The sequence below is a fragment of the Grammomys surdaster genome, unplaced genomic scaffold, assembly GCF_004785775.1.
Source record: "Grammomys surdaster isolate TR1022 unplaced genomic scaffold, NIH_TR_1.0 125928, whole genome shotgun sequence".
Taxonomy (NCBI): Eukaryota; Metazoa; Chordata; class Mammalia; order Rodentia; family Muridae; genus Grammomys; species Grammomys surdaster.
This window is the reverse complement of record NW_021620751.1, coordinates 427,026-450,367: the sequence shown is the minus strand read 5'-3', so window position 1 is coordinate 450,367 and position 23,342 is coordinate 427,026. Positions and strand designations below refer to the sequence as shown.

Sequence of the window (23,342 nt, the reverse complement as noted above, 5' to 3'; positions counted from 1 at the left end):
TGGAAAGACAAACTAAACAGAGACACAGTGAAACTAAGAGAAGTTATGAACCAAGTGGATTAAACAAACATCAATAGAATGTTTCATACTAAAAAAGTAGAATATACCTTTTTCTCAGCACCTCATGGTACTTTCTCCAAAATTGACCAATGTAATTGGTCACAAAACAGGTATTAACAGATACAAGTAAATTGAAATAATCCCATGCATCCTATCAGATCACTAAAGACTAAGACTTTTCTTCAGTAATGACAAAAACAATGGAAAGCCTGCATATACTTGGAAACTGAACAACACTCTACTCAATGATAACTTTGTCAGGGAAGAAATAAAGGAATTAAAGACTTTTTAGAATTTAAAAAAAATGAAGGTACATGATACCAAAACTTGTAGGACTCCATGAAAGCAGTGCTAAGAGGAATATTTATAGCTCTAAGTGCCTACAAAAAAATATAGGAGGTCATATACTAGCAGCTTGACAACACACCTGAAAGCTCTAGAATAAAAAGAAGCAAGCACACAAGTGGAGTAGAAGGTAGGAAATAATCAAACTCAGGCCTGAAATCAACCATGTAGAAACAAAAAGAACAATACAAAGGATCAACAAAACCAGGAGTTGGTTCTTTGAGAAAAACAACAAGATATATCAACCCTTAGCCAGACTAACCAGAAGGCTCAGAGACAGTATTCAAATTAATAAAATCAGAACTGAAAATGGAGATACAACAATAGAAACAGAAGAAATTAAAAAAATCATCAGATCCTACTACAAAAATCTATATTCAACAAAACTGGAAAATCTGGATGAAATGGACTATTTTCTAGACAGATACCAGGTACCAAAGTTAAATCATGAGCAGATAAACCATCAAAACAGTCCCATAACCACTAAAGAAATAGCAGCAGTTATTAAAAGTCTCCAAATCAAAACAAAAAACAAAAAGCAACAAACAAACAAACAAACAAACAAGGACGAGTTGGTTATAGTGCAGAATTTTATCAGACATTTAAGGAAGACCTAGTACCAATTCTCTATGAACTATTCTACAAAATAGAAACAGAAGGAACACTACCCAATTTGTTCCATGAACCCACAATTATGTTCATACCTACATCACACAAAGACCCAACAATGTAAGAGAACTTCAGACCAATCTCCCTAATGAATATCAATGCAAAAATACTCAATAAAGTTCTCTGAAACTGAATCCAAGGACACATCAAAACAATCCTCCATTGAAAGGCCCCTGGGGAAGAGATACCCCCACTCAAGCCACAAGAACTCACGACCACTCAAATGACTCAGAGAGATCGATCTTGATGCAATAGCAAGAGGTATATTTCAATCAATGCACTGAGGTCAAGACCCCATAACCCATGAAGGGACAGAGGAGCTTAACCCCCAGTTCAAGGAGAGTAGGGTATTTAAAGGAAAAAGACACAACCCAGGGGGAGTGGGAAGAGGTAACTGTGGAAAGTGCCAGGGTTCAGGGAACAATCATGGGGAAAGTGCCAGCCCATTACTCAGCATATGACATGGTTTGAGGAACAATCATGGGGAAGTATAGGCCTTTTTTTCTCAAGGCTCAATCTTATTCAACCATATCATTTACATCATCTACTTTGTGGTTAGCCAAGTTCTTGTTCTTGTAGCACAAAGCCCTAGAACTAGCCAACCTGCTCTCCTGGCTCTTTTTACTGTTAGTCTGCTAGAAATAAAATTTCTATTAACCCTTCACCATCAAGGTCAAGTAGGCTTTATCCCAGTAATGCAGGGATGCTATAATATAGGGAAATCCATCAAGATAATGCACTATATAAACAAACTCAAGGACAAAAACTGACAGGATCATGTCACTAAATGCCAAGAAAGTATTAGACAAAATTCAATACTCCTTCATAGTAAAAGTCTTGGAAAAGTCAGAAATTCAAGGCCCATATCTAAACACAGTAAAAGCAATATACTGCAAACCAGTAGCCAACATCAAAGTAAATGGAGAGAAACTTCAAGTAATCCCACTAAAATCAGGGAGGATAAAATGCTGCCCCCTCCTGCCCTATCTATTCAATATAGTACTCGAAGTACTAGCCAGAGAAATTAGACAACAAAAGGAGATCAAAGGGAAAGAAATTGGTAAAGAAGAAGTCAAAATTCCACTATTTACAGATGATATGATAGTATACTTAAGTGACCCCAAAACTTCTACCAGAGAACTCCTAAACTTGATAAACAACTTCAGAAAAATGACTGGATATAAAATTAACTCAAACAAATCAGTAGCCTTTCTCTACTCAAAGGATAAACAGGGTGAGAAAGAAATTAGGGAAACAACATCCTTCACAACAGTCACAATAATATAAAATATCTTGGTGTAAATCTAATGAAGCAAGTGAAAGAACTGTATGACAAGAACTTCAAGTCCCTGAAGAAAGAAATCAAAGACCTCAGAAGATGGAAAGCTCTCCTATGCACATAGATTGGCAGGATTAATATTGTAAAACTGGCCATCTTGCTGAAAGCAATCTACATATTCAATGCACTCTCCTTCAGAATTCCAACTCAATTCCTTATAGAGAAAGAAACAGCAATTTGCAAATTGATTTAAAAAAACAGAATAAGGAAAACTATTCTCAACAATAAAAGAACTTCTCAAAGAATCATAATCCCAGATCTCAAGCTGTAGTACAAAGCAATAATGATAAAAACTGCATGGTATGGGTACAGACACAGGCAGGAAGATCAATGTAATAGAATTGAAGACCCAGAAATGAACCCACACATCTATGGTTACTTAAAGTTTGACAAACAAGCTCAGTGGAAAAAAAAGACAGCATTTTGAACAATTGGTGACAGTTCAAATGGAGGTCAGCATGTAGAGGAATGCACATTGATCTATTCTTATCTCCTGTACAAAGCTCAAGTCCAAATGGATCAAGGACTTCCACATAAAACCAAATACACTAAGACTAATAGAAGAAAAAGTGGGGGAAGAGCCTGGAACATGGCTCAAATGGGAACAAATGGGTACATGGGAAAAGTTTCTGAACAGAACACCAATGGCTTATGCTTTAAGATCAAGAACTGATGAATGGGATGTCATAAAATTGTAAAGCTTCTGTAACACAAAGAACACTGTTAATAGGACAAAAATGGCAGCCTATAGATTAGAAAAAAAATCTTTACCAAACCTACATCTGATAGAGGGCTAATATCCAGTATATACAAAGAACTCAAGAATTACACTCAAGGCAATCAAATAACCCTATTAAAAATGGGGTACAGAGCTAAACAAAGAATGCTCAAGTGAGGAAACTTGAATGGTCAAAAAGCATGTAAAGAAATGTTCAACATCCTTAGTCATCAGGGAAATGCAAATCAAAACAACCCTGAGATTCCACCTCACACCAGTCAGAATGGCTAAGATCAAAAACACAGGCGATAGCAGATGCTAGCAAAGATGTGGAGAAAGAGGAACATTCCTCCATTGTTTGTGGGATTGTAAGCTGCTACAATGACTCTGGATATCAGTCTGGCAGTTCCTCAGAAAATTGGAAATAGTGTTACCTGAGAATCCATGGATACCACTCCTGGGCATATAGTGAAAAGATGCTCCAACATACAACAAGGACACATGCTCCACTATGTTCATAGCAGCCTTATTTATAATAGCCAGAAGCTGGAAAGAACCCAGATGTCCTTCACCAGAGGAATGGCTACAGAAAATGTTGTACATTTACACAATGGAGTACTACTCAGCTACTCAAAACAATGACTTCATGAAATTCTTAGGCAAATGGATGGAACTTGAAAATATCATCCTGAGTGAGGTAACCCAATCACAAAAGAAGACACATGACATGCACTCACAGATAAGTGGATATTATCCTAAAAGCTCACAGCACCTAAGATCCAACTCACAGACCCACTTGAAGCTCAAGAAGAAAGACCAAAATGTGTGATCTTCTGTTCTTCTTAGGTAAAGTAACAAAATACTCATGGGAGCAGGTTCAGAGACAAAGTATGGAGCAGAGACTGGAGGTGGAACCAGGAGACTCCCCATATGGAGATCCATCCCATATACAGTCACCAAATGCAGACACTGTTGTGAATGTCCAGAAGAACATGCTGACATGAGCCTGATATACCTGTTGCCTGAGAGGCTCTTCCAGAGCCTGACATATACAGAGCCAAATGCTCGCAGCTAACCATTGAATTTATAAAGGGGTCCCCAATGGAGGTGTTAGAGAGAAGACTGAAGGAGCTGAAGAGGCTTGTGGCCCCATGAGGAGAGCAACAATACCAACCAACAAGAGCTTTCAGGGGCTAAAGTGGCTAAAGCATCAGTCTGGGAACACACATGGAAGGACCCATGGCTACAGCTGTATATATAGTTGAAGATGGCCTTGTCAGGCACCAGTGGGAGAAGACGGCCTTGGTCCTGTGAAAGCTGTTTGCCTCAATGAGGGGGAATTCCAGGGTGGGGAAGTGGGAATGGGTGAATGGTTGGGGGCACACGCTCATAGACGTAGAAGGAGGAGGGATGGGATAAGGGGTTTGTGGAGAGGGAATGGAGAAAGGGGATAATATCTGAAATGTATATAAATAAAATGTCCAATAATAATTTAAAAAGATAATGGAACTGGCTATTGCAGGTGAGTGTTTGAGACTTTTTGCCAACAATTTAATATTACCCATATAACTGGGATTCCTTATAATCCTCAAGGACAAGGTACTGTGGAAGGAACTTTAAAACAATATCTTTATAAAATAAAAAAACAGGGGTGATATATATCCATAGACCACAAATTTATTTATATCATGTTCTTTTTATTTTAAATATTTAAAAAATGTGGATGTCAAGTAGCTTTCTCCTGACTGTCTAAAGCACTCTACATCTAGGTATACTTATGCCTAGGTGAAAAGGAAGGATTCACTTACTGGCATGTGGTGTGATTACAATCAGGCATCTAATATGGGGAAGAGGTCATGTTTGTGTTTCTTTCTTGCAGGATGCTGAAGGAGAATGGCGGCTGCCAGAGTGATTGGTGAGACATTGTGGATGCTGGGACAAAAAATAACGCTGACCTGTGAGTTTGCTGAGTGCCCTGACAATGGTGACTGGGAAGCTGTATTAGACATATGTTCCTGACTCATCTTTATTTTCCTATATCCTAGATGGGACAAGCTGCCTTGCCTCAAGTTTTAGACCTTGTGAGAGAGAGAATCAAAAAGAAAAGTTATAATGACTCTTACTTTTTTAAAAAAATGTGACCAGTAATTCAGTCTCAATCATGGACTGGTCTAGGAATCAATCCAATATTGGAAATACAATCTTCATTTGGAAGGCTGAATCTGGACACGTTCAGAGACATATTTGGAGTTCAGCTGTTGTTCTCTATAATGTTATGTTAGCAAGAGATAAAGTTGGGGCAGGATCTGGATTTCAATCAAGTGTTAGTGCATGTGTTAAGGCTCTTTATTGTCATGTTAAAATTATTTTTGTTTCTTCTACAGTATTTAAAATAAGTTCCATTGATTGCACACTTTCTAATTGTGTTATTGTGTTGAAACCTGGCATGTCTGTTATGGTGGTTTATCAACCAGCTTTTGATTTATTGCCCTGAGTAGTACAGTATCTTAGTATTCTGAAAAACGCTGGCAAATACTGGAAAAAATGAGTGAGGCTTTAAGCAGAAACAAGAGGGTAGTAGGCTCGATTATTGCTGGTATAACAGCTTTAATTACATTAATTACTAGCACTGAAAGACCCCCAAGAGGGGAGACCCTCCCTCAAGTCTCAAGAGATCATGGCTACCCAATGACTCAGGAGACACCGATCTGGATGCAACTGCAAGAGGAGGTTTAATCAGCAAGCTGAGACAGAGACTCATAACTCACACAGGGGCAGAGGAATCTCTACCCCCAGCTAGGGGAGAGTAGGATACTTAAAGGAAAAAAAAAACCACAAACCAGGGGGATTGAGGAGGGTGCTGGAAAGTACCAGTGGAAAGTCCAAGCCTATTATTCAGAGTGTGACAGGGTTCAGAGAACAATCATGGGGATGTATAGGTTTTTTTCTCAAGAACTCAATCTTATTCAATAATATCATCTACTTTGTGGTCAGCCAAGTTCTTGGAACATAAAACCCCAGAGCTAGCTGACCTGCTGTCTTGGCTCTATTCTATCTGCTAGTCTGCTAGGGGTAAAAATTCTATTAACCCTTCATTCCCCACTTCTTCTAGTACATAGTTCTAATCATAAAACTAAATTTCAGTATCTTCATACTCTGGATTTTCTAGATCCTGTAAGGCATGATATTGGTGGCATAGCATCAAAATCTGAACAGTGCTTACTCTTTCTCTAATAAAGGTAACTAATTTATTTGAAACACATGGACCTATAGTTAGAAGCAGAAGTAAAATCAAAAGAGGCCCAATAAGGGAAGGTATCAGAGTAGTCATCCATGGTGATTTACTAAACCAGCTTTCGAACCATCCTTGTTGTACTTCTTTGTCTCTTTATCTTTTGTCTAGTCTCTCTCTTAAGTTATTCAGGGAGTCTTTAATAACCCCTGAATCATCTACATAAAAGCAACATTCTTCTCTGAGGGCAGCACATAGTCCTCCATCTTTCAATAACAGTAATTCTAGTCCCCATCCTTTTTGTAAGACTACCTCTTACAAGGAGGTTAAGGATTCTTCAAGCTTGGATATGGACTGTTCTAGAGCCCTTAGATCTTCATCAATAGTTGATCTAAATTTATGAAAATACTGAAGGGTTTGTACTAGGGCAGTGGTACCTGTGCCAACACCAGCCTCCACTCCCAGTCTCAGGATCATGGCTAAGGTCAAGGAGATAGGTTCTCTCCAAAAACGCCTTGGATGCACATCAAATTCATCTTCAATAGTATTAGTTGGATGATAATAGACCCAGAGGACTAGCTATACAAGTACACAATAGTCTTTGGCATCATCAAAAACAGAAGTTGACACACATGGGGTCAGTCCTGAACTACAAGCCCACCATTTATCTATCTCAGGCAGTAAATACCTGGTATCAGGGGTTCTCGGGCTCCTAAGAGTCTCAGTTAGCAGATGTTTATAGGCAGTTGGTGGATTCTCTATAGGCAGGTCCCTTTTCCTGAGACCTCAGTAAGTGTCAGATTTTTTCCTATTGTTCCAGGCACAAGCATCATGACTAGTAGTATTATTGAAGGTTCTAGATACTGCAATACCTTCATAATAAGGGGGCCCTGAGGTGAGGCAAAGTCAACAAGTTTCTGTCATATTAAGATTGGACCCATTAAGCACAGTGAATGCTCCCTGAATCAGATTTAACAGTCTCTGTCTACTGTTTGAGAGGAATGGGGTTGAGGTCAAAGGTGACCTCACATGGACCATAGTGGGAGGGGTTCTTCTATCTTGTGGCTTTGGGGGTGCCACTAATGCAGGGAGTCCTTGTTCAGGTAATACTTTGTTGGGGCCTATTGGTTGGGGAGGGAGAATCTCTATTTTGAATCTGATAGTGAACAGCAAGTCTGGATCATATCCATTTTTTCACACTACATCCCACCACAATCCATTCACAACTTGGTATGCATTGTTTAAACCAAATTTAGTCCACTTAGTCTTGCCAGCATGTAGATAGGTATAATGTTAAGCTTTTGTCTCTCACTTTGTATCGTAATGCTAAATACTAGACCCTGTGGGACTGCTTAAGGGTATCCTGGTTCATGGCTGGGCATAGGCCTGAAACCCCGAGACTCTAAGTGAGAAATGGCAGGCGTTCAGCCACATCCCCAGAACCCAGAATCCTGATGCGCAGTTTCCATAGACCTACACTGTTCAGTTATGTAGGCCATTATAGCCCCTCCCAAAGTGCACAGGTAGAGGGCATGATCATAGGCCTCAGGCCATAGGGATTTCCATACCAATGGAGGCCAGAGGGCAGAACAAATTAAGCATTCCTCCCCAGACCCTCCCCCTTTCTCCCTCCCTATTTAACTCAGGACTGTTCTGAGTTTTGGGGGGGGGGGCTACATTCAGATCCATCCACCATCCGCCATGACGATAAACCCTTTTGGAACCAAGGACTTTCTTGTGTCATTAGGGCCTACTACCATCAAAGCCCCCAGCCTTTGGAACCCTAGATCTTCTCGTGTATGTGGGACCCACCAGTGTGGAAACCCACAGGGACACCTCCACCGCTGAGGCTAATTTTTCCCAAGATCCCAAAGTTTGATGCTCCAAGGCACAAGGAGTTCTGAATATGTACCAAGTGATGCTCTGTAACTTTGCCCACCAAATTATCCCTGATTCATCAATAAAGATGTCTACAGATGGGCAGAAGAGAAGTAGGCATGGGTTCAGTTCACAAGCTTAGGTCCTAAGCAAAGATCCTAAGGAAGAGGCAGAGGAAGATGAGGAAAAGGAGGAGGAGGGGGAAGAAAAGGGGAAGGAAGAGGGGGAGGAGGAGGGGGCCGCTTCCCCCCCCCCGATGGGGAAGAGGAGGGCCTAAAGGAAGAAGGGGAAGGGGAGGGGAAGAGGGTGAAGAGGAGAGGAGAGGAGGAGAGGAGAGGAGAAATGCTGTGGGGTAGTTGAACCATGAGAACTTGACCATGAGGAATGACCAGTTGGAATAGAAGCAGCCCAAATGTAAAGTTATAACTCAGGGATATTGACAGAGATGGAGATAAAGTAGCATAGATGGTTGATATCTGCCCAACGCTAGTGCTGCTGATGTTAATTTTATTTATAAAAATTGTACATCTTTTATATGGGAACTGAATGATCAAGGATAGGTATAAATTTCCTATTAACTATTTACCACAATAGTATAAAACTATATCCTTAATCATGGCTAGCCCTCTCATTCTGAAGCTCCTGACTTCATTTATAGCAGCCCTCATCTCCCAGTAATTCCTCAGGTAGGAATGGGAATTCACGTGTCTCTTATCCATCCTAAGATTATGGCCTGCAATCTTGGGCAGGTTTTGAGCATACAGTCATTTCTACTGGGATTTGTATGTGCAACAGCTCTTCAATGTTGAGATAATTCTAGCCTCACATTTATGTCGTGGAATCTTAACATATCCCTTTTTACTTTGTCCCTTTATGGAAGAGGCCAGTGAAATATCCGCTTTATATTTCCAGGTTTTGTGACTTTGCTGAAGGGAGGACTGAATGAGGAACTATGTCTCATGCAACTCTTACAAACTTGTCATCAGGCTTTTTATGGTTTACAGCAAGGATACCACAGAATATGTGTCATACATTTATATTGTAGAATTGGATTACATGACTATATTCATCAATTCACATACAAAAATTTTTCATTCATTATGTGAAAGAAATGTTGATCAACTATGCAAATTAATATGCTTCAATTCCATAAAGAGGAGAATTTAAAGACCAGCTACTTTATGATGTCACTAGTTTTGTGAGATACTTTAGAATATTGCACTATCTATATACCACTAATAATTGAACATGAAGTCATTACTTCTTGGCTTATTGACAACACTCAATCATAAAAGAGACATTAAATACTCTCATGTAAGCAGCATAATTAAAATCATTCTTCGCTTTTTTTTCCTATCGTCATCGTAACGGTCACTTACCTATCAGTTTTGAGCAATGCAAGTTATATTTTAACATGTGGGCTAAAGTTTCCTGGATGAAAGGTCAAGCAGTGGCAGAAAGGAACACTATGAAGAGAAGGACTGTGACTTTCAGGATGCATGTAAAGTGAATTTCTGCTCTGCTCCTGCTGCATATGAGATACTGCTTCAGATCTGCTAACTGTGGAAAGGTGTTGGTGTGGCCGATGGAATTCAGTCACTGGATGAACATAAAGATAATACTGGATGAACTTGTACAGAGGGGCCATGAAGTCACTGTTCTGAAACTTTCAGCTTACTATGTTCTTGATCCCGAAAAATCACCTGGGTTTAACTTTGAAACTTTTCCTACATCTGTCAGTTAAAGATGACGTGGAATATTATTTCATAAAGCTTGTGGATGTGTGAACTTCTGAGATGCTAAGAGATAAATGTTTGTCATATTCTCCTTTACTGCAAAATATGATTGATGAAATTTCTGATTATTATTGAAGTCTTTGTAAAGATGCTTCAAACAAACAGCTCATGGCAAAACTACTGAAATCCAAGTTTGATGTCCTTTTGTCAGATCCTGTTGCTGCCTGTGGGGAGCTGATAGCAGAATTGATCCAGATCCCTTTTCTGTACAGTCTTCCCTTCTCTCCAGGTACACAATTGAAAAGTCCAGTGGAGGACTTTTACTCCCTCCCTCTTATGTACCTATAATTTTGTCAGGATTAGGTGGCCAAATGACATTCCAGAGAGTGTAAAAAATATAGTATGTATGTTCTATTTTGACTTTTGGTTCCAGATGTTTAATGATTAAAAATGGGATTCATTTTACAGTGAATATTTGGGTAAGCTACATTTTTTTTCTCAGTAGCTTGAAAATCTAACTTTCACATGTATTTAAAGTTTTATGTCTGTGAAATACAAAATGAAGTAATCTTTTATAGGTGATCAAATGTATCATGATATTAGCTACCAAACTCACAAACTCCTGTAAAAACTCATATAATCGATCAAACAGCGGAAGGTAGCAGTCCTGACACAAGACATTTTAGTTAGCTGTTCAATTGCATAGAGATGAAATTACACGGTTCCCAAGTGATTCTTTACTCATTTACTGGAACATTTTCCTCTAGTTTAATAACTCCTTATGCAATTACCAATTAATCTTGATTAATGGAGATTCAAGAATGACATATTTTATAGTATCAATATGTATGTAACCCTGAAGAAATTACTTTCTCTTGCCTAAGTCCATGTGTTTATTAAAATAAAAATGTAGGGTCAGAAAACATGGCCAAAGGTTTACCATTGTTTCTGCTTTAGTACCTGAGCGATATTCCCAGCATCACTCATAGCCAGTGGCCCAAAATTGCCTGTACCTTCAGCTTCAAGGGAATTGCTGCTCTTTTTTGGTATCCAAAGGCACTGGCATAAACTTAACATATACTCATACACATATACATAAATGAAAAAGTATAATATAAAATATTTTCATTGTATTTCATAAAAACTCCCCCTAATCTTGAAAAATGTTATGTAATTTCCCAAGCTTAAAAGTGGAACTGATATTTCTACCAGGCCCATATTTCTTTATTGGGTCCTTTCCTAAATTCAATTGCAAATGCCTAAATTCTACAGAAGCATGGACATACGTGCTGTATTTTTGAAGTCAAGTTTTTTTTTTCTCTTAAAAATGGGTCACAGGTAAGAATAGCTAAAATTTTTTATTATCATATTTGTGAGTGTATTGTTATTGTTTTTATAGTATAAATACTATTAAATATCATAATATAAAACAAGACTAGAACCATTAACCACAAATCCATCCATTTGTAAACTTTACAACTTCCTGTAAGGAATAAAGACTAGCTAAAAAGCATCATGATACTGGGAATTTTGGCCAGGGTACACAGCATGATGAGAGTTTTGGACTTGGAATTTGTGTTGATATTTACACAGTGTTTTTTAAAATTTGGAGTGAAAAAATGTGTGCATTTTCATATACTGGCTTAGTGGGTTATTTCTGTAACTACTTATGGTTTTAAATTATTGAGAAAACATGAAATAAGTATTCCATATTGTTTTTAAAAATAAACACAAATTAATATGTATTTATATGATCCACAAGATAACTATCAATGTAAGTTATATTACATATAAAAATATTACATTTTAAATGCAAATGTTCTACATCAAACACATATTCTTCCAACAATTTTAAGAAAATATATTTTATATTCATAAGACAGTCATGTTAAATTTTCTCTGTCTCAATTGCTCAGTTTCTTCATGCAGGAAGGCCAATCATCTTAGCTGAGACAATGGGCAAAGCAGAAATGTGGCTCTTTAGATCCTATTGGGATTTGGAGTTCTCTCACCCAACCTTTCCAAATGTTGACTATGTTGGAGGACTGTTTTGAAAACTTGCTAAACTCTTGCCTGTTGTAAATACATTCTTTTCGTCTCTTTTTCATTTCATATCATTTCTGGTGAAATGATTCTACATCTTTCATTATATTTTTCTCTCAATGATTGAGATATATGGGAAGCAGAATTAAGAGTCCTGCTAATTAGGAGTTCAATAAACTCAGGAAAGGATGTGACAGACATAAAAACATTCATATCTGTGAGCTAAGGCATGTAGGGTATGGAGTAATTTGCCAATGGGTAAAGTCCTTACCAAGCAACTATGAGGATGTGAATTTGAATCCCAATGCCCACATAAAAAGTTCAGTGTTCTGGCATAGAATGTATGACTTTTGTACTGAGTTGCAGAAACAGATTAATATTGAGGATACTAACCTGTTAAATGGTGAGATTCTTGTTCAATGAGAGATAGCCTTAAAAATAATATGTTAAAGTTAATAGAGTAGAACAACTTATTTTATCATGGCCTTCATTAGCTAAAACAAAGGCAGGGAATTTGGAGGAATTAAGAAAACAATTAATCACACACACACAGTACCAGAAAATTATTACATAGTACAGGTTTACCACTCAGTTATGATTATTTTATAAAAAACCAAAACATTTTATTTACCATAAGAGGAAGAATGCATTAAAATCACACATGTAAATACCACAACATAGACATTATTCATTAAATGCTAGCTAATAGTACTAACTCATCCAACATAGGAGAAAATTAAACAGCCATGAAAAATTATACTTTGTCCCTCTGCCTTAGACTTCTGAGGTAGAAAGATGGATTATTTTTAAGGACCAAACTAGGTTAGATTGGGAAGGGGTGATCTAGGGAATATTAGGGTATGTAAGGATGAATAAGAAAAATGTACATGATATGTAACTCTAAAAGAAATGAAAACCAGATGTCAATCTAACTGTGGGGTCATAGTCAATATTTGTAGATGAAGATTAAGTCCAGTGTGCAGATGATGCCGACATGTTCTGAACCGTTGGTCCATAGCAATTGCTCTACAAAGGATGTGTGTCTACTTGGATGAAATTGGTACAGCAGGTTCAATATTTGTGTTTAAATTCTACCCTGTCACCACTCCAGAGGAAGTGGGAGACTAAAGTCATATGTAATAGCCAGCTTTATTCAGAAAATCAAAACCTTATACTCTGAGGGTTAAGAAAGATCATGTGGATATATAACACATGAGTTCCAGCTGTATACAATCACAAAGATGAGCTGTGTGTGGTAAAAACATGCTTTCCTAATGAGGAACACAAAGGACAGTTTAACCTGTATAATAGCAAGTAGAAGTGGTCAATCTGAAGACCCACTGCTATCTCCTAGAGCTGAGAAAGGGCCAAATAACAATCCAAAAGTAATCTCTAAGTTTGAAGAAACTGAGTGTAAAGACCCTTGTCCTGTTTTCTTAGAGTGTCTTCACAATCTGTCAAAAATCCCCTCTATGTTTGGACCCTTTTCACAGATCTCCTAGTTTTTAATTTTTTTAAACATAGAGTATCCAGAGTGATTTTTGATTTAATATATACTCAAATTTACTTTTCTTTGTTTGTGTGAGTATCCATAGGTTCACAGGTGAAAACATATTGTATCACCAGAAAGAGATTTTTCAGGTGACAAATGGCATCTGTTAACTTTTTCTTAATTAATTGGTCCAAAGTACACAGACTTGGCTTCTGATGGTATAGTCAATACATTCTTTTTTACCTTTTAGCTGGAGGGTTGCTAACTTCATGATGATGGTTACAATCTTCTCACCCTCCACCTTTCTCCTCCATGGCTCAGGACTATAGGAGCCTAAGAGGAGTCCAAAATGTTTCTTTAGAAACATCTGCAAAGCTTGATGTACATCCTTTGCCCAATTTCTTGAGCCAACCAAGTTTCCAAGATTCAAATTGTTGAAATCACACAGGCCTGTCTAAGGGCAGTTCAGATTGTTCTGTAGAGAAATAGTTTTGAGTTCCTGAACATGTATCCCTTTCAGATAATTTTTTTCAGATAATTTTTAAAATAAGAGTAAATAAGGACATCCCTTAGTGTCACCCAATATTTATGATTTTTAAAATAATTGTTATTTTACCATTCTATGTGTCCTTTCAATTATGTCCTGACTATGATTATAAAAAAGTCTTATAGTATGATTAATATTCCATCATTTGAAGAAGTTTTCATTTTTCTCTTCCACAGGCTGTATGATTGATGGTTTTTATTGTAGTAGGCCTTCCCATACCATCAAACATTTGAATAAGAAAAGGCATTTCAAAATTGCAAAAGCATTTTATGAGTACAGAGGTAGAACCTAAAAAAAATTAGAATATATATCAATACACATGTGCAGGTCCTGTATCCAAGGCAGACAACCATAGTGAATTACATCTACTATCCATAATTGACTAATATTTTTCTACTTCTTTCATTAACTCCAGCTATAAGAATACGATATTATAAGGGAGAACAAGTATGGTATTCTAGTACAATCTGTCTCACTTGTATAAGTGGGATGAGATATTGTACATGAACTCCAGCAGCATTGTTGTGTAGGTGGTGATGTTCCTGCTGTGAGAACGTAAGAATATCTCTGCTAAATGTATCAGCTTGCTTATTTTGTTTTATAATAGAACCAGAGGCAGAGGCAGGTGGATTTCTGAGTTTGAGGCCAGCCTGGTCTATAGAGTGAGTTCCACAACAGCCAGGGCTACACAGAGAAACCCTGTCTTGAAAAAACAAACAAACAAACAAACAAACAAACAATCTGTTTGAAAATTGAAAACTCCATAGACTTCTGTAACTGTTCTTTAAAACTGATTGTTAGTTAGGTGTAAGATAATACAGCAACGAATATGTTAACACAATTGTTGACATTAGAGCCTCCCCGAATGTATTAATTGAGCAAGAAGAGAAAGGCAAGTAGTTAGTATTTTATGGCCCTTATGGTGTAAATGGATCCATTCCATGGTTTATTTTCTTAGCTTTAATACATATAGGAGAGAACTTAGCGGAGAAAATAAGTATAAAGGCACTGAAGGATCTACAATATAAACAAATGCCTCATTTAGTTCAGATTCAAATGGCTGTAATACTTTTGACTCTCAAGATGTAATCAAGGATTATCCAATGCCGTCTCTCCTTTCAGAGTTTGAAATAGAATTGTTAGTCCAAAATTAGGTATTCTCAAAATAGTGTGTATGAAATTAGCATTCCCTAATAATTTTGAAAGTTGTTGAGTGGTTTTATTTATTTTTTTATTGGATATTTTATTTATTTACATTTCAAATGTTAACCCCCTCCAGGCTTCCTCTCTGTAAACCCCCTATCCCATTCCCTCTCCCCTTGTATCTTTTATTATTATTATTATTATTATTATTATTATTATTACTATTACTATTATTCATTCCATCTCTTTACATCTCAAATAATATCCCACTTCTAGGTTACCCCTCTACAAGACCCCAATCCCACAATCCCCCTTCCTCCATCCTCTTTGCTTCTGTGAAAGTGCACCCCCTACACTCCTGTCCCACTCCTCCAGCATCCCCCTACACTGGGGTGTTACCCTCCACATGACCAAGGGCCTTCCCACCCATTGGTATCAGACAATGCCATCCTTTGCTAGCTATGTATCTGGAGACATGGAACCCTCCCTGGTACACACCTTAGTTAGTGGTCTAGTCCCTGGGAGCACTGGGTGGTCCTGGTAGATGATATTGTTCTTTCTATGGAGTTGCAATCCCCCTCAGCTCCTCTAGCCCTTCTGCCATATCCCCAACCAGGGTCTCCAAGCTTAGTCTGATGGTTGGCTCCTAGTATCCACATCTGCACCCACCCACCCACTTCCACCTTACTGCCTTAGCATTAGCCTACACTGGGACATTGAGCTTTGACAGGATCAAGGGCCTCCTTCCTATTGATGCCAGATAATGCCATCCTCTGCTACATATGCAGCTGGAGCCATGGGTCCCTCCATGTGTACTCTTTGGTTAGTGCTTTACTCCTTGGGAGCTCTGAGGGTATCTGATTGGTTAATAGTTTTGTACTCTATATGTGGTTGCAAACCTCTTCAGCTTCTTCAGTCCTTCCCCTAACTCTTCAATTAGGGTCTCCATGCTTAGCCCTATGGTTGGCTGCAAGTATACTCACTGTATTTGTCAGGTACTTGCATAGCCTCTCAGGAGAAAGATATCCCAAGCTCCTGTCAGCAAGCACTTCGTGGTATCAGCAATAGTGTGTGGGTCTGGTGTCTGCAGATGGGATGGATCTTCATGTGGGGGAGTCTATGGATGGCCTTTCCACCAGTCTCTACTTCACTCAGGGCTACTAGTTACCCCAGATATTACACAGGATCTGATCTTTGTACATTTTCAGGGGTAATAATCAGTCCATATTTATGTAGCACATCCTGAGTCATGTCAGGTACAGATTATAGCTCTTTTTTTAGATGACTAACAGTATATAGTATAGAGAATGGATACTCTAAGCCAGATAGAAGGCTTGCCTCACAATCTCTAAAACCTTTCCAGCATGGATTTCACATAATAGTGATTTTTTGCCATGCCTTGAGGTAATACAGGCCATTGATATCAAAGCTGTGGTTCTTTAATATTGAGTGAAGAAACAGAAAATGGTAAATACATCTTATTATCATGATGAATAGATATACTGTAAAAGCTGTTTTTCAAATCCGTAACAATTAACGGCCAGTCTTTAGCAACTGTAGATAATCCAGGCTGTAAAGCTCAAATTGACCACACGGTGGCATTAACATTTCAGAAGTCAACCAAACTTTTCCATTTATATTTTTTTGTATGATTTAATTATTTCTTTTAAAATCAAATCGTAATTTTTACTTATTCATACAGGGGTTATAAGCACAAAAAGGCAGGACAAGGGGAAGGGGATAACAAGACATCATGGGTGTTCATGGGGAGTACAGATATCTTTCAGATTTAGAGGACAGGTTACTATGACTCTGCTTATGATTCACTTGTCCTTATCTAAGTTGGTATTATCCACCAAGGCTACCTATTTACAAGGTCTATGACTACGCAGGCTTGTAAATTTCCACAAAAGCTGCCTGTTTATAGCTTATAGACATCTGTTTCAATGTTTTTCCACAGAGACCCAAGACTTGGTGTTAGTATACATGTATGACAGGCCTATTGCTGATTTTAGGCCTATGGCTGATTTTAGGCCTTCAGTGTATAAGCAGGGCTGCCCCTGACATCTCCTCCCTTCTCTAAGTATAGAAGGACTGTGGTGATTCTAATCTTGCGAAGGTGGGGATAGAGGCCTGTCCTCCAGTAATTGAAGGGGACCTTGTGATAGCTCCGGTCCCCCTGTCGTTGTCCAGTGAGGCATGAGGGCCATACCCGTCCCAATGTCTTTTTCCTGGAGAGGGGATACTTTTGACATCAACCCCTATGCAGTCAGGCTTGTCCCTCAGGGAACCCAGATAGATATTTTTATTTTGTATTTATATTCCCTTGCAGTGCTTAGCTTCGCAGTCTAAGCAAGAATTCAGATCACCAGTCAGAGGGGGTTCTGGGTGGCCCCTCTCTGCTTGGTCTGGGGGTGGAAGTCCCCTCTTTTAGGTTGGGTGGAGATGGGTTTTGGGAACACCCTGAACAGAGTAACAACCTCATCTTGAGTCTCATTGTCCTCCATAGCTAACTTATGATAATGTGTCTAAATAGGTTTTGCTACCAAATTATTTGTATCTGTTGTTTCACAAAGTTCGTCAGCCAATTTAAGGCCCAGGGACCAAAAGAAATAAGCAAAGATAACCCAATTAATGGTCCCAAGATGGGAGGAAGTAGGGTTGACAACCATGGAGAGGTTGAAAACCAATTCTTGTATCAGCTCTCATCTTTCTCTTTCTCTCTCTGTCTTTTCTCAGGGCCTTCTCTGACCTTTTTCATGCTTTCTCTAACCCTCCCTGTCTTGTCTATGTAACGGCCACATTCTTCTTTAAGGGCTTTACACAGTCAAGAGCTGTACACAGTCTTTTCTATTGTAAAAGAGTAAATGATGTCCAATTGCAATTTTTGCAATCAAATCCTTTGCAATTTTTGGAGGTCTCTTCAGACAGCGAAAGGAGGGATTTCTTCAGATTATTGATGTCAGTCTCTAGCTGTTTGATGTCGTTGTTAATGGCCCATCAAAGGTCTGAGTAGTGTAAGTTCAGAGGCCAGCATCTGGATTAGAACTTCTAACAGCAGACATCAAGGGTGATTCATTTTTACTTGAGATACTGTATGGGTTAGAGCTCAAGGGAGGCCCTCTGGGTTTTTTGAGGTTGGATACAGACCTGCCGCCTGGGATCTGTTCTGTGCTCGGGCCCCTTACCATATTTTTTTTTTTTTTACTTTTCATAGAATATTTTACTTAAATATTTGAATTTTCTTCTCCAAAGCAGAAATTAAGTTTTAAAATGATACTGTTTACATACTCATCCACTGATTAAATTCAGTATACTTACCCTTTGATTGTTCTTTGATTTTCTTTTTTTTTATTGGATGTATTATTTACATTTCCTATGTTGTCCCCTTACCCCATCCCCCACCCACCCAGGAACCCCCAATCCCCTCACCCCTCCTCCTTCTTCTCTGTGGATGTAACCTCTATCTACCCCCCCACTCCCACCTCCCCACCCTCAAAATTCCCACCCCCTGGGGCATCCAGCCTTCATGAGGTCAAGGTTCTCTTCTTCCACCTATGCCCAGCAGGGCCCTCCACTCTTACATATTCAACTGAAGCGCTGGATCCCTCCCTAAGGCTGGTGGTTTAGACCCTGGGAGCTGTGGTTGGTTGGTATTGTTGCTCTCCTCATGGTGCTGCAAATCCTTTCAGCTCTCCTTTAGTCTTCACTCTAACTCCTCTATTGAGAACTCCATGATCAGTTCAATGGCTAGTTGTGAGCATCTGCCTCTGAGTATGTCAGACTCTAGAAGACCTCTGAGGAGATATCCATATCAGGCTCTTATCAGCATGCACTTCCTGACTTCCACATCAGCATCTACCTTTGGTGCTTGCACATGGGATAGATACTCAGGTGGAGTGGTCTTGAAATGGCCCCTCCTTCAGTTTCTGTCCTTCACTTTGTCTCCATATTTGCTCCCTTGAGTATTTTGTTGCTCCTTCTAAGAAGGACTGAATCATCCCCACTTGGTCTTCCTTCTTTATGGGGTTCATGTGGCCTGTGTGTTGCATCTGGGGCATTTCAAGGTTATTATTGGGCTAATATCCAATAATCAGTGAGTGAATACCATGTGTGTTCTTTTGTGATTGGCATACCTCACAAAGGATGATAATTTCTAGTTCCATCCATTTACCTAGGAACTTCACGAATTCATTGTTTTTAATAGCTGAGTAATACTCCATTGTGTAAATATACCACATTTTTTTAATCCATTTCTCAGTTGAAGGACATCTGGGTTCTTTCCAGCTCCTGGCTATTATAAACAAGGCTGCTATGAACATAGTTGAGCATATGTCCTTGTTATATGTTCGAGCATCTTCTGGGTATATGCCTAGGAGTGGTATAGCTGGATCCTCAGGTAATGCTATGTCCAATTTTCTGAGGAACCGCCAGACTGATTTCCAAAGTGGTTGCACCATCTTGCAGTCTCACCAACAATGGAGAAGTGTTCCTCTTTCTCCACACCCTCGCCAGCATCTACTATCACCTGAGTTTTTAATCTTAGCCATTCTGACTGGTGTGAGATGGAATCTCAGGGTTGTTTTGATTTGCATTTCCCTGACGACTAAGGATGCTGAACATTTCTTTAGGTGCTTCTCGGCCATTCGAGTTTCTTCCGTTGAAAATTCTTTGTTAAGCTCTATACCCCATTTTTTAATAGGGTAATTTGGTTGTCTGGAGTCTAATTTCTTGAGTTCTTTGTATATATTGGATATTAGCCCTCTATCAGATGAAGGATTGGTAAAGATCTTTTCCCAATTTGTTGGTTGTTGTTTTGTCCTATTGCCTTACCATATTTTTTAATTCCAAATAAATGTAAAAATTCCAGCAAGAAAAGGACAGATCTATGTTCCCATTTTCCATCTGTTGTCTGACTACGGATGAGGAGCCTGTAACCTTTCACTTAGAAGTGGGCCCTTGAGATGTTCAGACAGACTAACTAAAATTTCCTATAGGTTTTGGTCACTATGCAAAACTCAATCCATTCTTGTGATACTATTCATGCGGTAATACAGGTTTGAGGACTCATTTATCTACATATCTCTTCCTGAAAAGTGATGACTATGTTCAACCTGTCTGAGTGTCAAAATAAACACAAAAATCCACACTGACTTGTCACTCTGCCCCTCAATCAGGACACCCTAAAACCAAAGGTTTCATCACCCACGGTGGAACAAATAGAATTTACGAAGCCATTTACCACGGGGTCCCTATGGTTGGGGTTCCGATGTTTGCTGATCAGCCTCACAACATCGCTCACATGGAGGCCAAGGGAGCAACCCTAAAAGTTAACATCAACAAGATGACAAGCTCAGAGTTTCTCAGTGCCTTGAGAGCAGTCATTAATGAGCCTTCGTAAGTATTACAGCGTGGAAAGCTCTACCAAACATTGGTTAGCCTTGCTGTCATTCTCGATATTTTCCAATGATTTATATTTTATATTTGTCTTATTTTCAAACAGGATAATATAAAACAAAGGCAAAAAAAGGAAGAAGAACATTTTTTTTCAAATTTCCAGTCTTTTTTTTTTTTTAATCTTTGTTTTCTGACTTCTACTAGAGTCAGTTTCTGAAACTTCGAAAAATATTTGCTTGAAGATTGTACCAATCTATATGTTTGTAAAATGTAGTATGATTATGCAAATACACTTGTAGTTTTAATTTAAGAAATAAATATATAAGCATGTAGATACATTGTTTAACTACAAGGTAGAACTGATAATGTAACCAATATTATTTTTCAAAAATAACATATAGTATTATGTTTAACAAAAGTACTATGACGTAATAGTTGTTTCTTAGTAAGTGTGTCATAATATTTTGGCTATTAGAAAGACACATTTTAGGAGATAACATTAGGGTTACAAATATTGAGATTTCTTAGAATAAGTGACTTTTTTGCATAAATATTAACATAAATTTTACATTAGACTGTTACTATGTTTTTAGCTGATGTCAAATTGACTCATTTTTGTTGTGTTCAAAGTGGCTAAGTTTTATGATTATTTTAAACATTAATGCACAGAATAGTCAATTACTCCATTATTTTAAATCGATCAATGTACAAAAAATGATGTAAATAATTATAGAAAGCTCCTTTGTGTGTGTGTGGGGGGGTGTGGGCTTGAACACGTATGGACTAAAATAGTATTTAACTTTAATTTGATGTTAACACTAAGTTGTGTAGTACTTCTAAGATTATTTGAAATATAGGGCATAGTGTTTTTATAAGACAATCTGATTCTATAAAACAACTACAAATTTCAATAGGGAGTTGGGAAGGGGGCACAGTGTAAGTTCTTGCTGTGCACATGTGTAGACCTGAGTTCAGATCCTCAGTGTTCTCGATTTGTCTGTAATCACTGAGCTACTAGAGAGAAAGGAGAAGTAGAGACAGAATCCATAAAAGCAGACCAGCTGGGATGGTGTGCACAGTAGTAAAAACCAGATCCTCTAGGCTGGTGTGCACAGTAGTGAACAACAGACCCTCTAGGCTGGTGTGCACAGTAGTGAGCTACAGACCCTTCTTAAATAAGATAGAATTTAAGGACTAAAACCTAGTTAGTGGCCTCTACCTCTCCATGTGTGTGTACCACCCACCCATCATGTACACTTTACATGGAAAGATAAGGAAAAGAAGCAAAAGAGGGTATATTCTAACTGTACATAAGAATGGTACTTATGTTAGTTATTCAGGATGTTTTAAGACTTTTATGTCTAAACATTTAGTGACTAAAATGTGAAACTAATTGTACATGGTCTTACCTTTCTTATAAGACAAGGAACTTTTAAGGTTTGGAATCACAATGTTTTCTAACAGACATATGTAAATTTGAAATTTAATCTCTAAAGAGGAGCAATAAATATATTGTTGGAAAAACAACTTTGCAATATTAGAATTTTATCACCAATACAGTTTGTCTAAACTTCAGCTGGATGACCCTGTGAAACTATATTATGACTCTGCCTTAAGGTCTGTCATTGGGTTATTTTTTTCAGTTTAATTTTTCTGTTTTGTTTTCACACAGAACCAAGAATAAGGCATACCCACAGCAAGGAATTACAATGAGGCTGGGTTCTATAGGTAAAAGTTCTGGAATCCAGTGTGGTCTCTGACCAATAACATGGAAGTAAGCAGGCCACAATATATATGTAAAGTCTACCTAAGGAAGAGTAATGGTCTGAGGAGGGCAGTGTCTGAAATAATCATTCTGAGGCACTAAGGTGAGATCTGTCACCACAGATACCAAAACAGTCACCAGGTTGTTAGCAATCTCCACTCTTAGTTTTCTGAATGGAATTCAGGTATTTGGTTTTATCTCCTCTCTGAAGGACACTACCCTGTGTAACTAACATTCCTAGTTCTTTTTGTGCTTTCTATGAGTACAATAACCACTGGGTCCCCAACACATTATGGAGTGAAAGATCTCTGAACTCTAAAATGACTTATGCTGACTGCTTATTCTCTGTGTCAGTAACATGAACTACTCCATGCTAGTGGTCATATATGTGTATGTGTGTCCCCATCTTTATCTTAAACAATCTTGGGCACTATAGTTTCTTGATATCACAACTCTTTCAAAAAGATGAGTTTTGATTTAATACTAGATGTTACACTTTTTATGTCTGCATTTGATCACATTGTCTTAGGAACAGATTGCTTCCATAATTTTTCCTTTAAACTCCGGAAGATCCTTGAAATCAACAAAGTCCAAGAAAGTATTAAGCATTTCCTAAACTTACATATGACTTGTGGCTGGCATGACATATAGGATGTTCTATAAACAAGCAACATAAGTTTTGTGTGTTTCTCTTTTAGTTTTAAAGAGAATGGCATGCTATTACCAAGAATTCACCACAATCAGCCTGCAGCCTGTGAAGCCCTTGGATCTTGCTGTTGTCTGTATTGAGTTTGCCCTGCATCACAAAGAAGCCAAACATCTTCCTGTGGCAGTGCATGACCAAAGCTGGTTTGAGTACTACTCCCTAGATGTGATACAGTTCCTGCTGGCTTGTGTTGTAACTGTGAATTCATAATTATTAAATGTTGTTTGTTTATGTGTCAAAAATTTTATATGAAAGGAAGGAAGAATGAGGGA

General features: G+C 38.3%; 1 pseudogene; it reads left to right on the top strand.

The window, feature by feature from the left end:
* Window positions 1-9,736: 9,736 nt before the first annotated feature.
* On the top strand, window positions 9,737-23,312 carry LOC114608602 (annotated as a pseudogene).
* The last annotated feature ends 30 nt before the right edge of the window (window positions 23,313-23,342 follow it).